Source organism: Solanum verrucosum, unplaced genomic scaffold, assembly GCF_900185275.1.
Source record: "Solanum verrucosum unplaced genomic scaffold, falcon-dt-bn FXZP01001165.1, whole genome shotgun sequence".
Classification (NCBI taxonomy): domain Eukaryota; kingdom Viridiplantae; phylum Streptophyta; class Magnoliopsida; order Solanales; family Solanaceae; genus Solanum; species Solanum verrucosum.
The window spans coordinates 135,697-155,115 of NW_026019601.1; the positions used below are offsets into that span (position 1 = coordinate 135,697).

At 37.0% G+C, this 19,419-nt stretch overlaps 1 pseudogene; it reads right to left on the bottom strand.

Annotated features, from left to right (window-relative positions):
• Nucleotides 1–295, bottom strand: part of LOC125821505 (psbP domain-containing protein 3, chloroplastic-like) — a 4,192-nt pseudogene extending 3,897 nt beyond the window's left edge.
• Nucleotides 296–19,419: the final 19,124 nt, after the last annotated feature.

Consider the following 19,419-nt stretch of genomic DNA (forward strand, 5'->3'; position numbering starts at 1 on the left):
ACCAATGCCTTCTATCTACTAATATACGACTTTCTCTAAATGATTTTTTTGGGGCTTTGATAATATTCTTTTTGTAACACCCCGGAAATTTCGTAGGTTGAACTAGAGCTTAAACGTAGTGTCAATGAGGTAGAAAATGAATTCCCCTAAGTTAGTAAACCATCTAGGTGTGCTATGGTGGTCTATGAGTTAAGGCCTAAGGGAGGAGTGCCAAACAAAAGGGGCAAGCCAAGGCCTAAGGCCAAGGCTGCCCCAAATTTGGAGAGACTGCCTCAAACTCCACGGCCATTACCATGGCTCCTGGTCATGACCACAGACCGTGGGAGACTTCGTGGAGTATCCTTAGTCGGGGGAGAGGGACCTCCAAGTGTCCTAGACACTGCCTCACCCTTCACGAGAGGGACCACGAGTCATGGTCCACGTCACAACACGTGAAGGTGGGCGTGAAGTTCTCTAAGCTTTTAGGGAGTTGGGGGTTGTTAGGGTAGCTACTGCACAAGGCACCACAGGCACCACTACGGGCTGTGGTGCACTTGACGAGGGAGAGGGGTGGCTCGTGAACATCACTTGGCACCAAGGCTTGAAGGCCTTGCCTTCACAAGGCCAAGTCATGACCAAGACTATCACCACGGACCGTGGTCATGACCACGGATCGTGGGAGGCTCCGTGGTCTTGCCTTGGGCAAGTGTTGGCTTGTGCACGAAAGGGGAGCCACTGCCTCCAACACCAGAGGCAGTACCATGGCCCGTGGTGCACTTTCACGGTCCGTGAATGTTGGCCGTGGTCCCTGACGGGGACCATTTAAATAAGGAATTTTGGGACTTTCCTTATAAGTCCTATTTAAGTAGGGGTGTTTTGGGTATTTTAGTGGTTAATTATATATTGGTTTTTAAGTCTAAATTCACAAGTTTTGGTCATTATACACAACACCCAATTGAAATCAAAACTCTCCCACTTCTCTCTAAACTCTCTTTCTAAAAACCTTAGAAGAAGAAGAATACATCGGAGCTAGGGTTTCAAGGTTCTTTCCCAAATTGTTTGGAGTTTCTCCATTGATTCTCAAGGAATCAACTAAGGTATGGTTGCTTATCACTCTTGGGATTCCTTTCCCTAAGAGGTCCCTTCAAGATGAATTTCAAAATCCCCAATTTCTAGGTTTTCAATCCAAAAACGTGGGTCTTCTTTCTAAAATGAAATTGATGTTATGAACTAAATTTGATTGATGTTGTATGAACAATTATGAATGAATTTATGTTGTATTTGTGGTTTCTTGAATAATTCCCCATAAGACCCATGTTTCTCCTTCTTTTCCTAATTCTAACCCTAGTTTGTGTTGGATATTGAGTGAAGGCTATGAATCGAATGTGATGTTATGTAATTCATGTTTGTATGATGATTCTACCCTAGGTTATGTATAATTTCTATGAAATTAGGGTTGAGTCTTTGAATGAAGCTTTGAAGGTTATGAAGGGAATATGTCAATTGCTTTTATTGATGTTGATTATGAATTACCTTGTATTATGTATTGGTTATGAACTGATTAGTGATTGAAATATGAATGTCCTATGAAGGGCAAGAAGGTATAAAGGTTAGTTCTTCTTTGAACTCAAGTATGAAATGTGAATTACTTAGATTGTAATGATGCTATACCTAATGTGTTGTTGTGGTGTTGATGACCTAGTTTCCTCATCGTTAACCCTCTACACTTGAATTAGCTATGAAATATGTATGTATGTTATGGTATGATTGCTATATGATTGAAAGGTAGTCCTCATGATTATAGTGTAATGTAAAGTGAAAGGGTTATTCGCTTACTACGTGTTTCTTAAGTGAAAGGATTGTTACTCACTTATGAACACATATGAGCTATTATGGTATGATGTTTACATAAGAGTCTAGTAAAGGCTAATGTGAACTTATGTGATGACTAAAGATGATTACAAAAGCGAATTAAATGCTTAGCTCCGAAAGGGCATGTAAATGAGATAGGGGTCTCACGTTTAGTAAGTCTAGCTCCCCACATGGGTTTCCTCACGTTTAGCAAGTCCGAATTACCCACGGTATGTATTGTCTCATGAGATGGAAATCCCCCACGTTAGTAAGTTAGGATTTCTAGGAGCAATCTCCTTGACCCTTAACTATGTGCCCACATAGGACTTTAGCTTAGTGGATCCACCTAGATAGCTATGTACGAATGGTTACACCTTAGGCAAGTGTTAACCCTCTCTTTTCGGTGTGGAAGTAGAACACCGGATTCTATGTAGCCCTCATGGTCTATGTCGGTTATGGAAATATCTCCCTAATGTAAAACTAAATGAAGGTATGAAAGGTGTGAACTCTTACTAGGGCTTTCTTAAGGGTTTCTACATTGTGTAAGGGAGGGTATGGGACTTCTTTTGCACATTGCACTTATGGGATCCTAAGAGATGGTTGTAGTAGTGTTCTCTTATGATTATGATGATTATGACTTATGTATATTGAAGCTATGTTATGTATGATCATTATGAATATGGTAAGTTATGATGAAGTATGATCTTTTGTATGTATGTATGAAGTATGTTGCTTAATGTGATACTTGGCTTTGAATAGGGTTATGGGATTCTATTCCTTGCATTGCACTATTACTTGGGTTGTCTACGTGTTGGGATGATAGTATGTTGGTTTGTACTATGATGCTTACTTTGTGTGCATATTGGATTTACTTGGTAAAAATAATGTTTTCACTAAAATGACCTTTTATGCATGTTTCAATGGTTTTTATGTATAGTAGCCATACTTAGTACGTGTGTTGTACTAACCCATATTGTCCCCTTTTTTACCCAAACATTTAGGTTAGGGCCGTTGAGGATTCAAGCTTACTTCTCAAGACACTTGGAGTTGCTTCCCAAGTTGGTGAGTCCTCAAGTCCGAGGACAAGACCCTATGATCTAGCTTCTATGTTTAGTTCTTTGCTTATGTTGAAAGACATTGTTGCACTTTCCTATTTCTAGACTTCTTATTGATGTAAGGGCTAAGTCCCATTTTCGATACTTCTATGTCTAGATGGTACATTGTGACGAAGTGAGATTCTATTTTTCATATATGAAGTGAAGTTGAACTTCCAAAGTAAAAGTTTTAAATTTTTCGTGTTTTCATTTTATGATACATGCTATGATGAATGCTAAAGGCTTGTATAAGACCTCTTCGAGGTCGAATACACTGGTAACGACTACGGGGTGCTCTCGGGTCGTTACAAACTTGGTATTAGAGCATAATGTTGAGAATAATGTAGGATCCATGTCACAAGATACCACGTCGAGTAGAGTCTTGTTCATGGGTGTGAAGCGCGCCACACTTACGAATGGGAGGCTACAAGATGCTTAAGAACTTTCACTCTTTTGTTACTCCATAGTCGTCCCTAAGAGTCTTAACTCTATCTAGTCCTTTTCTTCTAATCCTTCTGTTGTGCTTATAGGTAATGAATACAAGAAGGAACAATGCAAGGAGGGCTGGTGAAGAGAATGTGAATGAGGTGGTTCCCCCTCAAGCTCTCAAAACCCTCAAGTTCCTATTGAAGAAGGGGCTATGTCTAATGTTGAGATAAGGTCGGCTATTCATAATTAGACTCAAGTGTTGGCCACTCAAGTTACTAGGGATGCTAGGGTGCAAGTGAACCCCAATGCTAGCACTACCGCTTCTAGGATAAGGGATTTCACAAGGATGAATCCCCCTACTTTCTTTGGCTCCAAGGTGGAAGAAGATCCACAAGGATTCATTGACGAAGTGTTTAAGGTTCTAGAGGCTATGGGTGTGTCTTCTCAAGAAAAGGCGGAGTTAGCCGCCTATCAACTCAAAGATGTGGCACAAGTGTGGTATGAACAATGGAAGGAGGGGAGACCTATTAGAGAGGGTCCGATAAGTTGGGCTACATTCAAGATGGCTTTTCTTGATAGGTTTTTCCCCTTGGAACTAAGGGAGAGGAAAATGCAAGAATTCATCAACCTTCGTCAAGGGGGTATGAGTGTGAAGGAGTATGGCCTCAAGTTCACTCAATTTTCCAAGCATGCTCCTACTTTGGTGTCGAACTCTAGAGCTACAATGAACAAATTTGTTATGGGAGTATCCGATCTTGTGGTGAATGAATGTAGGTCGGCTATGCTAATCCCAAGCATGGACATTTCTCGTCTCATGGTTCATGCCGAGCAAATTGAGGAGCAAAAGCTTAAGAAAATTGGTAGAGAATTGAAGAGGTCAAGGGCCGATGATGGAAATTCTTCTAAGGTTAGGTTTGAAATCCAAGATAAGCCAAAGTTCAAAAAGAGGTTTTCCAATCAAGGTCCTCCTAACACTCCAAGGGTCAACAAAGGTAAATTGTCTACCCCCAAGCCTCAAGAAACAAAAGGTGGTGGTCCTTATGTTGAGAAGCCTATTTATACAAAGTGTGGCCGAAAACATGAAGGCAAGTGTCTAGTTGGCATGGGAAATTGCTATGGTTGTGGTAAGAGCGGCCACATGAGGAGGGACTGCCCTATGCTAAAGGCTCAAGAAAGGGAAAATGCTCAAGCACAAGCAAGTGGACCAAATCCCGATGCTCCTAATAAGAATCGCTTCTATGATCTCCAATCCTGAGGTGATCAAGAGAGTTCTCCGGATGTTGTGACCGGTATGTTACATGTATTTTCAATTAATGTTTATGCATTGTTGGATCATGGTGCCACTTTGTCTTTTGTAACCCCATTGGTGGCTATGAAGTTTGATATGCTTCCCGATGTCTTAAATGAACCCTTTTCGGTTTCCACCCCGGTGGGTGATTCCATAATCGCTAAAAGAGTGTATAGGGGTTGTCCCATATCATTGCCCAATAGAGTCACTTTGGTTGATTTGGTGGAACTTCATATGTTAGACTTTGATGTTATATTGGGGTTGGATTGGCTTCATGCATGTTTTGCATCCATAGATTGTAGGACCCGAATTGTGAAGTTTCAATTTCCTAATGAACCCATTTTAGAATGGAAGGGAGGAAATTCCGTCCCTAGGAGAGGGATCATTTCATGTCTAAAAGCTTATAAGTTGATTTCTAAGGGTTGTCTCTATCACATTGTGAGGGTCAAGGATCTTGAGTCTGAGATTCCTCCTTTGGAGTCGGTCCCCGTAGTGAAGGATTTTCCGGAAGTCTTTCCCGATGACTTACCCGGGATTCCTCCCGAACGGGAAATAGATTTTGACATAGACTTATTGCCAGATACACAACCCATTTCAATCCCTCCTTACCGGATGGCCCCAACGGAGTTGAAGGAATTAAAAATTCAACTCAAGGATTTGTTGGATAAGGGTTTCATCCAACCTAGTATATCTCCTTGGGGTGCACAGCTGTTATTTGTGAAGAAGAATGATGGATCTCTTCGTATGTGTATTGATTACCGATAATTAAATAAGGTGACCATTAAGAACAAGTATCCACTCCCTAGGATTGATGACTTATTTGATCAACTTCAAGGAGCGAGTTACTTTTCAAAAATTGATTTGAGGTCGGGTTATCACCAACTTAGGGTGAGAGGTGTTGATGTTCCGAAAACAGCCTTCCGAACAAGGTACGGTCATTTTGAGTTCTTAGTGATGTCCTTTGGTCTTACAAATGCCCCGGCGGCTTTCATGGACCTTATGAACCGTGTGTTTAGAAATTTTCTAGACTCATTTGTTATTGTCTTTATCGATGACATCTTGATATACTTAATAAGTGAGGATGATCACATGAATCATTTGAGGATAGTATTGCAAGTCCTCAAAGATCACCAACTCTATGCTAAGTTTAACAAGTGCGAGTTTTCGCTAAGATCAGTTGCTTTCCTTGGTCACATTGTTTCTAGTGAAGGTATAGAAGTTGATCCAAAGAAAACCGATGTGGTCAAAAGTTGTCCTAGATCTTTGAGTCCTTCCGACATCTGAAGCTTTTTAGGTTTGGCCGGTTACTACTGGAGGTTTGTTGAGGGATTTTCATCTATTACATCTCCATTAACGGCCTTAACTCAAAAGAAGTCCAAGTTCGAATGGTCGGAATCTTGTGAAAGGAGCTTCCAATTGTTAAAAGATAAGCTCACCTCCGCTCCGGTTCTAACCTTACTGGAGGGCACCGAAGGGTTTGTAGTATATTGTGATGCTTCCCGAGTGGGTTTGGGTTGTGTCCTCATGCAGCATGGTAAGGTTATAGCTTATGCCTCGAGACAACTCAAGGTGCATGAGAAAAATTATCCAACTCATGACCTTGAGCAAGCGGCCGTAGTCTTTGCCTTAAAGATTTGGAGACACTACCTCTATGGGGTACATGTGGATGTGTTTATCGACCACAAGAGCCTTCAATATGTTTTTACCCAAAAAGAATTGAATCTCTGACAAGGGAGGTGGTTGGAACTCTTGAAAGATTACGATATGAGTATCCTTTACCACCTCTGAAAAGCAAATGTAGTTACAGATGCTTTGAGTCGTGTATCTATGGGTAGTGTGTCTCATGTGGAAGAAGAGAAAAGGGAGTTAGCCCGTGATGTACATAGGCTAGCCCGATTTGGTTTCCAACTTGAAGATTCCCCAAAAGGTGGTGTCATGGTCCGTCATAATTCTGAGTCATCGATTGTTGTTGACGTGAAGTCTAAGAAACATATTGACCCTATTTTGATGGAACTAAAAGAGTCGGTTCTCAATAAAGCAATATAAACTTTCTCTCAAGGAGAAGATGGGGTGCTTAGGCACTAAGGGAGGTTATGTGTGCCAGATATGGATGGCCTAAGAGAGACAATCTTAGAGGAGGCCCATAGGTCCCGATACTACATCCATCCAGGAGCCACCAAGATATATCGCGACTTACGTGAGATTTATTAGTGGAACGGAATGAAAAGAGACATAGCAAAATTTGTGGCTAGGTGCTCAAATTGCCAACAAATCAAAGCCGAGCACCAAGGACCGGGAGGTCTGACTCAAGATATCGATATCCCCACTTGGAAGTGGGAAAAGGTCAATATGGACTTCGTGGTAGGTTTGCCTTGAACTCGTAGGCAACATGACTCCATTTGGGTCATTGTGGATAGATTTACTAAATCAGCCCATTTTCTTCCCGTCAAGGTTTCTTTTTCGGCGGAAGATTAAGCTAAGTTGTACATTAAATAGATTGTGAAGTTGCATGGGGCACCATTGTCGATTATTTCGGACAGAGGTGCCCAATTTACTTCCCATTTTTGGAGGTCTTTCCAAAGTGGGCTTGGTACTCAAGTGAAGCTTAGTACCGCATTTCACCCCCAAATGGATGGTCAAGTGGAATACACCATCCAAATCCTAGAGGACATGTTGAGAGTGTGTCTCATTGACTCCAAAGGTAATTGGGATGACCACCTACCATTGATAGAATTTTCCTACAACAATAGCTACCACTCAAGTATTGCTATGGCACCCTTTGAAGCACTTTATGGTAGAAGGTGTCGATCTCCGGTTGGGTGGTTTAAAGTGGGTGAATTTGTTCTTCTTGGTCCTGAGGTAGTCTATGAGGCCACGGAGGAAGTTCGACTTATAAGGGATAGGTTGAAAATGGCTCATAGTCGGCAAAAGTCTTATGCCGATAATAGAAAAAGAGATCTTGAATTTGAAGTAGGTGATTGGGTCTACTTGAAGATCTCACCCATGAAATGGGTGATGAGGTTTGGTAAGAAGGGGAAACTTAGCCCCCGATATGTTGGTCCTTATGAGATCTTGAAGCGTGTCGGGAAGGTCACTTATGAGTTGAAATTGCCCATTGAATTGGCCCTAGTTCACTCGGTGTTCCATATTTCTATGTTAAAGAAGTGTATAGGTGACTCGGTGTCCATCCTCCCTTTAGAAGGTTTAGGTGTGGATGAGAACCTTTCTTATGAAGAGGTTCCGGTCGAAATCTTAGAACGTCAAGTTAAGAAGTTGAGGAATAAAGAAGTTGCCTCTGTAAAAGTCCTATGGAGAAACCACCTAGTTGAGGGTATGACATGGGAAGCCGAGGCCGACATGAAGTCCCGCTACCCTCATCTTTTTTCCTCCTACTTCTAGCCATAGTTGAGGTTAGTAGTCTCTATTAATTTAGTATAAATTGAAAATTCATGTGTGTTAATGATTATGACATGATTTCCTTGTATGTGTATATTTCTTGTGAAAATTCATGCTTAAGTTGTATGTTGAATTTTCATGAATTTTGTTTCTCATGATTGAAATTGCACCCATAGATGTTGTGTGATGTTGTCTTCATGAGAGTTGTAATGAGCATGCTTGATGTTGTCTTGTTAACAAAATGTCTTGTTGATTTTTGAAAATATATGTTGATGCTCATTGAATATGGAAAAGGTAGTTCCTCCTATAATTATGTGAAGTAAAGAATTTTGAGCATAGTGATGTTGTGGATTAAATTCCTATATGATATGATGATGTTGATATGACTGGTTGTTGTGCTGCTAGTTCGAGTCATTGTCTCCCTAAAAAGAAGTCCTAGTGACATTCGGGGACAAATGTTCCTAAGGGGGGGATATTGTAATGCCCCAAAAATTTCATAGGTTGAACTAGAGCTTAAACGTAGTGTCAATGATGTATAAAATTAATTCCCCTAAGTTAGTAAACCATCTAGGTGTGCTATGGTGGTCTATGAGTTAAGGCCTAAGGGAGGAGTGCCAAACAAAAGGGGCAAGCCAAGGCCTAAGGCCAAGGCTGCTCCAAATTTGGAGCGACTGCCTCAAACTCCACGGCCATTACCACGACTCGTGGTCATGACCACGGACCGTGGGAGGCTTCATGGAGTTTCCTTGGTCGAGGGAGAGGGACGTCCAAGTGTCCTAGACACTACCTCATCCTTCACGAGAGGGACCACGAGTCATGGTCCACGTCACGGCTCGTGATAGTGGGCGTTGAGTTCTCTTAGCTTTTAGGGAGTTGGGGGTTGTTAGGGTAGCTACTGCCCAAGGAACCACGGGCACCACTACGGGGAGTGGTGCACTTGAAGAGGGAGAGGGGTGGCTCGTGAACATCACTTGGCACCAAGGCTTGAAGGCCTCGCCTCCACAAGGCCAAGTCATGACCAAGACCATCACCACAGACCGTGGTTATGACCACGGATCGTGGGAGGCTCTGTGGTCTTGCCTTGGCCAAGTGTTGGCTTGTGCACGAAAGGGGAGCCTCCAACACCACGGATAGTACCACGGCCCGTGGTGCACTTTCACGGTCCGTGAATGTTGGCCGTGGTCCCTGACGGGGACCATTTAAATGAGGAGTTTTGGGACTTTCCTTTTAAGTCCTATTTAAGTAGGGGTGTTTTGGGTATTTTTAGAGGTTAATTATATATTGGTTTTTAAGTGTAAATTCACAAGTTTTGGTCATTATACACAACACCCAATTGAAATCAAAACTCTCCCACTTCTCTCTAAACTCTCTCTCTAAAAACCTTAGAAGAAGAAGAATACATTGGAGCTAGGTTTCAAGGTTCTTTCCCAAATTGTTTGGAGTTTCTCCATTGATTCTCAAGAAATCAACTGAGGTATGGTTGCTTATCACTCTTGGGATTCCTTTCCCCAAGAGGTCCCTTCAAGATGAATTTCAAAATCTCTAATTTCTAGGTTTTCAATCCAAAAACGTGGGTCTTCTTTCTAAAGTGAAATTGACGTTATAAACTGAATTTGATTGATGTTATATGAACAATTATGAATGAATTTATGTTGTATTTGTGGTTTCTTGAAGAATTCCACATAAGACCCATGTTTCTCCTTCTTTTCCTAATTCTAACCCTAGTTTGTGTTGGATATTAAGTGAAGGCTATGAATCGAATGTGATGTTATGTAATTCATGTTTGTATGATGATTCAACCCTAGGTTATGTATAATTTCTATGAAATTAGGGTTGAGTCTTTGAATGAAGCCTTGAAGGCCATAAAGGGAATATCTCAATTGCTTATGTTGATGTTGATTATGAATTACCTTGTATTATGTATTGGTTATGAACTGATTGGTGATTGAAGTATGAATGTCCTATAAAGGGCAAGAAGATATAAAGGTTGGTTCTTCTTTGAACTCAAGTATGAAAGGTGAATTACTTAGATTGTAATGATGCTATACCTAATGTGTTGTTGTGGTGTTGATGACCTAGTTACCTCATCCTTAACCCTCTATACTTGAATTAGCTATGAAATATGTATGTATGTTATGGTATGATTGCTATATGATTGAAAGGTAGTTCTCATGATTATAGTGTAATGTAAAGTGAAAGGGTTACTCTCTTACTAAGTGTTTCTAAAGTGAAATGATTGTTACTCACTTATGAACACATATGAGCTATTATGGTAAGATGTTTACATAAGAGTCTAGTACAGGCTAATGTGAACTTATGTGATGAATAAAGATGATTACAAAAGGGAATTAGATGCTTAGCACCGAAAGGGCATGTAAATGAGATACGGGTCTCACGTTTAGTAAGTCCAGCTCCCCACATGGCTTTCCTCACGTTTAGCAAGTCAGGATTACACACGGTATGTGTTGTCTCATGAGATGGAAATCCCCCACGTTAGTAAGTTAGGATTTCTAGGAGCAATCTCCTTGACCCTTAACTATGTGCCCACATAGGACTTTAGCTTAGTGGATCCACCTATATAGTTATGTACGAATGGTTACACCTTAGGCAAGTGTTAACCCTCTCTTTTCGGTGTGGGAGTAAAACACCGGATTCCATGTAGCTCTCATGGTCTATATCGGTTATGGAAATATCTCCCTAATGTAAAACTAAATGAAGGTATGAAAGGTGTGAACTCTTACTAGGGCTTTCTTAAGGGTTTCTACATTGTGTAAGGGAAGGTATGGGACTTCTCTTGCAAATTGCACTTATGGGATCCTAAGAGATGGTTGTAGTAGTGTTCTCTTATGATTATGATGATTATGACTTATCTATGTTGAAGCTATGTTATGTATGATCATTATGAATATGGTAAGTTATGATGAAGTATGATCTTTTGTATGTATGCATGAAGTATGTTGCTTAATGTGATACTTGGCTTTGAATAGGGTTATGGGATTCTATTCCTTGCATTGCACTAGTATTACTTTTGTTGTCTACGTGTTGGGATGATATTATGTTGGTTTGTACTATGATGCTTACTTTGTGTGCATATTGGATTTACTTGGTAAAATGAATGTTTTCACTAAAATGACCTTTTATGCATGTTTCAATGGTTTTTATGCATAGTAGCCATACTTAGTTCGCGTGTTGTACTAACCCATATTGTCCCCTTATTTTTCCAAACATTTAGGTTCGGGCCGTTGAGGATTCAAGCTTACTTCTCAAAACACTTGGAGTTGATTCCCCAAGTTGGTGAGTCCTCAAGTCCGAGGACAAGACCCTATGATCTAGCTTCTATGTTTAGCTCTTTGCTTATGTTGAAAGACATTGTTGTACTTTCCTATTTCTAGACTTCTTATTGATGTAAGGGCTAAGTCCCATTTTCGATACTTCTATGTCTAGATGGTACTTTGTGATGAAGTTAGATTCTATTTTTCATTTATGAAGTGAAGTTGAACTTCCAAAGTAAAAGTTTTAAATTTTCCATGTTTTTATTCTATGATACATGCTATGATGAATGCTAAGGGCTTGTATAAGACCTCTTCGAGGTCGAATATGCCGGTAACGACTAGGGGGTGCTCTCAGGTCTTTACATTTTCTTAGTACCTGCAGTACTATTTCTTGGACATTCCGTAGCTTCTACGAGAAGGTAACAACTTGAAGTTCTCTTCCCTTGATAGTTATTAGCATATTTTGACTACTGTCCACAATGCTACTAATATTTGGAGTAAGGTGAGTTTTTGGGACCTGAATTATGTCGCCTTGTTAGTGGGTAGGTGGTTTGCGATGATATATTTTATGTGGGTTGTATGGAAGGAGAGGGATAGAGAGTGTTTAAATGGATAGAGGTCCCTGCTTGTATACATGACTATATGTCTTTTGTGGAGGACCATATTTTTGTATAGGTTCTCTATTTCTTGGTATACGACTTGTATACGGATTTTCCTCGATCGTTAAAAAATTATTTAACCTTGTCAAAAAAATTGGTGGGTGCTTTGTGAAGTATTAACTTAATTTTTTTTACTAACAACCCGTCTTTTGTGGCGTATAAAGTCACTTGAATAGTTTGTGTTTGGTTCTTTTCATTTTTGTGGTTCTGCTTTTCTTCTTTTTTAAACTTTTACATCTTCAATTTTGCATTTGGTTATATCAACAACTCTCCATTATCCACTTCTCCTTAGCTTTTCACAATTTGAAATGCCAAACTTAGATATTTCAGTCGAATAAAGAACATCATCTCCGTGCATCTATGCTTATATGGTGATTTTGAATATAATTTGTTCTAAAAAGTTATTTGTCTCTTACTTTTTGCTTCTGTACATTCTATTATATCATGATTTCTCTCTATGTTAGATGCTTATACGATATGAAAGGCATAGGACACAAAATGGAGAGCTTCAACTTCCTATTGCTCCTCCTCCTGGTTCTTCGGGTGTTGACAATGAGGTAACGTTGTGTTTACATTGTTATTATATGATGTATCTTCACATTTGCTGTATGTTGTACAACTTTTGATTGATATATGGGGAAGCCTATTACCCTAAGTAATTAGAATCTCGACGTATTTTGACTTTGCTCAAGTTCAGATTACATACTTTTGTTTTCTTTTGGTGTAAACTATAAAGAGGAATTTGTAAATGAAGCGTAATCAATACTCAGTCTCTTACAATACCTATAAGAATTGGATAGGGATTTTTTTTCTCACCTGTAATTACTACAACACTTACTTAATACTAGCTTTGCAAGACATACTAGAAATGATACTGGTATGTCCTTCTTGAAGGAGGTTACTTGTAGAGGGAGTTGGTGGGTGCACACCTCATGGCTGTCTCTTTGCAGTTCAATGCTCCCGCTGGTCGCATTGCTATCAAAGATCTCAATCTCCCAGTCTGAGCCTCTAGTGAAGTGTCTGAAGGGTTGTCAGATTGGACCATCATAATTAAATGTACAATAAAAAATTGAATGAAACAAAACAATATTTTATTTAGAAAAAAGCTTTTGATGAACTTTACTATTCTGATTTGATTATTTACTGAAGTTGGGCATTTTAATGTGATAAGAATTAAGTTATGGAGTTGGTCTTTACTTCATCTAAATGTCAAATTTTTTAGTAGTATCTGAATATGTATATATATATATATATATATATATATATACAAATATGAACTATTTAAAGTAATTCTGCAGGAAAGTGGTTACCAAATTTCTGCATCAGGAATAGCAGTAAGAGATTCAGCTGCTCGTTGCAGGCTAGGCTGGGAGGAGCAACACCTTCTTGGTTATGGTGATGTTGCTGAACCAATTGTAAAGGTCTGCTACTGAATCCTTGTAGAAGTCTTTGGGCATTGATTTTCTTAAGTTTAATCCTGTCTATTGCCATGCACAAGTAATTTTAGTGTTTTCATCTTTTATAGGACAGGAATGCCAACAATACGCCAAAGCGTGCAAAGAGCCTCAAAAATACTGGTAAGATTGTTCGTTAATTCTTTGCCAACTTGACTTGCTCATATATCTCTATCATTAAGTTGTTTTCTCCTCACCATTCCCAATATGAAGTCTGGCACTCTCCAAAACTTTGGCCTTTAGTGCCTGTTAGTTAACACTGTAACTATATCAGAATCATCATCCGAGAACTTTAGTTTTTGCTTAAACTTATACTCTATCAAAAAGGAATAGTGACCGCATCAGAACTTCTTGTTGTATTCAGGTTCTCTTAAGCACCAGGGTCAAAATGAAGTGGAGCACCCAATTAAAGTTGTAGAAACTGTAACATATAAGCAGTAAGTCATACTTTATCTTGATCCTTTCTTCTAATGTTTTTATATCTCAAGTCAATCTTAAGTTATTTTGATGAAATCTAGAATGTTTCATTACAAATGCTAGTGGTACTTCATATATTGTGAACTCCATCATTTGAAATTGCATTTGTTTGCTTAATCTTAATAAGTTCTTTCGTTGCATGTTGGATAGGTGATAGGTCTTTGAATTGCATTCAATTTCAATTTCAATGGAAGGCTATACTAATTAGTTGGGATTAAGTTTAACTCATGTTAGCATGTTTACTTTTCTGATGCTCTCTAGTAGTCTATTAGTCTTGTTAGTCTTACATGTTAATAGAGAATGTAGAGAATTTCTAGTGCTAGAGAAACTAAAAACTTTATAATATTGGATTCTTGATGTTGCAAAGGGCCGGGGTAAACCACTCATAAGAGGTAAACCGCACTCGCAAGCCACATGACGAGCTCAACTGAGAAAGTATGTAGGGAGTTTCAAACTTGGGACCCCTATTTGGGAGATCCACTGCTCAACTAACTCGGTCACCCTTGTGGGTGTTGTAGAGAAATTATTGTGTAGGTTATCCACTTTTGCATACAATGTTCCTGAACTGTATAAAACCTTAATAACTACTCTCGTTGTATCAAATGTTTGTCTGGTTTTGACTGGACATAGATTTTAAGAAAGTAAATAATATTTTTGAGTCTTGTTGCCTTGGATCAAAATAGCACTTGGTCCAGTTAATTTACTTAAAATTATAACAATTTTTTCCAAATACATATTTATATGAATTAGGGAGAAACTCCATGAAAGGAAAATTAATGATTCATATAAATCGCTTAGTGGGAAATGTCCCGAATAAATCCAATGAGCAACACAATCTTGTTATATAGAAAAGAACAACTATTGCCTTTTTCTGATGAACCGTATAGTTTTACGATTTCATTTACTAAAAAGGTTATCAAATGAATGGTAATTACTGTAAATATATGGTACCTGGACGCAACTCAACCCCAACTCATGAGCGGTGGTTTGTCCATTTCCATATAAAGAGTCAAATTTCTCATCCCTCTTCCGATGTAGGATTTCTTAACATTCCCCCATACTCCTAGACCTCTACTAGAGCGTGAACCGTTATAAATGGGGACCCAAAATCGGTGAACAACAAACTGGATGAATCTAACTCTAATCTATATCTATCTATATCTATATCTATATCTATATCTATATCTATATCTATATTACCTTAAAAATATGAACTCCTAACTTGAATGTTAAATTACTATAATATCCCTAACTTAGTTTGTGACTTTTATGATGAGTTGTGACTTCCTGGTAAGTTGTGACTTTCTGGTAAGTTGTGACTTTTTTCAAAGGGTTTTGAGTTTTCGATGAGTTGTGACTTTTCAAAAGAGTTGTGAATTTTCCAAAGAGTTGTAACTTTTTCAATAAGTTGTGACTTTTCCAAAGATTTGTGACTTCTCGGAAAGGTCACGAATTTTAAGATAAGACACAAAAAATACTTGTTCATACTACCCTTTGTTGACTATAAATAGAGGGGTTTCCTCTAAATTTTCAACCACAATTTTTTTAATCATCTACTCTTCTTCTTCTTGCATTTTAAAAAAATTCGTGTGATTTATTGTTGTTGAGTGAGTTCGAAGTTTAGCGGAATATGAAGTACCACTATTCTGATGAAGTAAATTGTTCTATCTTAAGAGGGTATATTCCTTACCCTCGATTACTTGAGGAAAATAATTCCGATGATATAATAATCATTTTTTTGCTTAGTATATACATAAGTATGTAATGTTCCAATATATGAAGTTAACATGATGTAGTCTATATTCATTTGTTTTTTTTTAACAATTTCTCTTGTGATGTAGATATATTCTTCTAAATATCTTATTAAAAAATTATTAAATTTATCAAGATTTAGACAATTTGTCACGGTTTATTTTTTGATGATCAAGACAAAAGAATGAATTTATTTGTCAATGCTACTTATGTGATTTAGATTATCAGGAGGTTTTCTTCAAAATAGTTATTACTATATAGACATTTCTCTTTTGTTTTACTAATTACTATTTCTTAATATTTAAGTATTTTTCGACGAAGAAAAGTTTGTATGACTTGTAATAATGCAAGTTCACGTTTGTATTAGTTTAATTTTTATTGTAGTCTAAATTCATTTGTTTTTGTTAAAAATTTCTCTTGTGATGTAGATATATGTTTCTGAATACTTTTTCCAAAATTATTAAACTTCTCGAGAGTTAGAGAATTGTCACGATTTGTTTTTTTGATGCCCAAGACAAAAGAATGACTCTATTTATTAATCTTACTTATGTGATTTAGATTGTTAGAAAATTTTCTTCAACATAGCTATTACTATATAAACATTGCCCTTTTTTCTACTGATTTACTATTTCTTAATATTTCATCTTTTTTGACAAAGAAAAGTTCATATGACTTGTAATAACGCCAGTTGAAGTTTGTATTAGTTTAATTTTTATTGTAGTCTAAATTCATTTGTTTTTGTTAACAACTTCTCCTGTGATGTAAATATATATTTCTAAATATCTTTTTCCAAAATTATTAAACTTCTCAAGAGTTAGAGAATTGTCATGATTTGTTTTTTATGCTCAATACAAAAGAATGACTTTATTTGTCAATGTTACTTATGTGATTTAGATTGTCAAGAAGTTTGCTTCAAAATAGTTATTACTATGTAAACATTGCCCTTTTGTTTTACTAATTTAATATTTCTTAATATTTCTGTATTTTCGACGAAGAAAAGTTCATATGACTTCTAATAACGCCAATTGAAGTATGTATTCATTTATTTTTTTATATCTATATCTATATTACCTTAAAAGCATGATCTTCTAACTTGAATGTTAAATTACTATAATATCCCTAACTTAGGTTGTGACTTATTCGATGAGTTGTGACTTTTTCGATAAGTTGTGACTTTTTTCAAAGGGTTGTGATTTTTCGATGAGTTGTGACTTTTCCAAGTAGTTGTGACTTTTTCAATAAGTTGTGACTTTTCCAATGAATTGTGACTTTTTCATTAAGTTGTGACTTTTCCAAAGAGTTGTGACTTTTTCAATATCCAAAGTGTTGTGACTTTTCGAATAGGTCATGATTTTTAAGATAAGACACAAAAAATATTTGTTCATACTACCCTTTGTTAACTATAAATAAAGGGACTTCCTCTCATTTTCCAACAACAATTTTTTCTAATCTTCTACTTTTCTTCTTCTTGAATTTTAATTTTTTTTTGTGTAATGTATTGTCGTTGAGTGAGTTCGAATTTTAGCGGAATATGAGGTACCATTATTCTAATGAAGTAAGTCGTTCTATCCTAAGAGGGTATATTCCATAACCTCGAGTACTTGAGGAAAATAATATAATTTTGATGAGATAATAATTTTTTTTTTTCTTAATATATACATTAGTATGTAATGTTCCAATATATGAAGTTAACATGATGTAGTCTACATTTATTTGTTTTTGTTAACAATTTCTTTTGTGATGTAGATATATGCTTCTGAATATGTTTGTTTAGAGAATTGTCACGATTTGTTTTTGATGCTCAAGACAAAAGAAAGACTTTATTTATCAATGCTACTTATGTGATTTATTTAGACTCTCAGGAAGTTTACTTCAAATTAGTTATTACTATATAAACATTGGCCTTTTGTTTTACTTATTACTATTTCTTAATATTTAAGTACTTTAGATGAAGAAAAGTTCATATAACTTGTAATAACGCCAGTTGAAGTTTGTATTAGTTTAATTTTTAATAATTATTTAATAGCTAATTTTATTAGATAAATATTTTCATTAATGCAAATATTTATTTATATTTGGGTAGGTATTTGTATTTAAATTAAAGTATTATATATGTCACAAATGTATTATCAAGTTAACAAGATCTTCTAACTTCAAAATGTATTATTTTAAACTATTCCGAGTTCTTTTTTTTTATAAAAAAACTCATAACAAATGTTAAAATATGTGAATATATAAAATGTAGTTGTTCTCTTCACATGTTCGTATGACATCTAATAATTTAACGTAGAATACACATGCAAAGCACATCTGGTTAGATGACAACAAAAATACAAAACAAATATTATTTATAAGGCAATATTAGTTGGATAAGACTAATTACATGATTGAACCTCATCAAATTGAAATAAATATATACATAATTGCATTTAACTAATAAAATTTTTCATTGACCATCTTTATAGGTTTTCATGAATAAGAGATATATATGACGATCCACATTGAACATTTACAAAAGAATCTACATTATTATTTTTTGCTAAGCTTATTATTCAAATCTTTGCTAAAATAAGCAAATACTATTTACTTCAACATATATTTTTGAAATTGGTAATCATGTGCAACGAACGAGTCAAAAAACTAGTACAAAATAAAGATATGACACCTGAGTCTACCTCAACATCAAAAGCTAGCTCATGAGGAGAGGTTTGTCCAAGTCCATCTATGGAGTCCAATATCCCATTCCTCTTCCGATGTGGGACTTTTAAAAAATTACAATTGAAATGATCGAAAAGGAAATGTGAGTTAATGTGTGCTCAAGGTTATAAATATCATAAAAAGACTTTAAAAATAAGAGTCCCTTAATTAAATAATTTTAAATGGAAATTGGGAATTGAATTCATTATAGGATCTATTTATCCTTTTTAGAAGATAGTATGCTGACACTCAGACTCTAGCCGAGATGCATTAGCACTGCTTCGTAAGAGAAGTGTGTCTACCAATTTCACCATAGAGGCCTGTCGTGAACTCATAATAGCATATAAATAAGATTATGCTTAGCAACCTTCCTGGACTAGGGTTGAGGGAAAGCAAGTTGAGGAAAAGCAAGAAGAACCTCAATTTCAGGAAATTAAGAAGAAACATAGAAATAAAAGACAAAAAGCTCCACAACGAAGATACGACTGGAAGGCTAGGGGGGAAATTGTACAGACGAGGTCAGTTGCTAGCAAACTAGACAAAGAGGAAGGGAAAGGGGCTAATTCTGATCCTGCAAGCTCAGGACAAGGTATTACTTCTAATTCGAGGCAAGTTCAGGCAAGAGTACAAAGAACAAATAGTTATAACATACGTTCTCCAAGAAGCTGGAGATCCTGGGGGCACTCACAACCCTCAATGATCATCTTGACATGGAACATAAAAGGTCTTAACCAGCCCTTAAAGAAGAATGTTTCAGTTGTGGAGCAAGCTTATAGCTCTAAATATGGGCTTGAATGATCTCAACACCTACATGCCACCCTATACCCAAAAAATACAAAATGCTAGACAGAGTCTAGAGGTGATCCAGAGTCAAATTACAGCACAACCTCTCAACACTAACTTGCTTGAGCAGGAACAAATCGTATTAAATGAAATTAGGAAGTGGAGTGGAGTGGAGGAACATGTTCTCAAACAGAAATCCATAGTAAACTGGATAGTTGGTGGAGAGGCAAACAACAAATATTTCCATGCCCAAATGAAGATAAGGATTAGTAGGAATGCTATTAATTC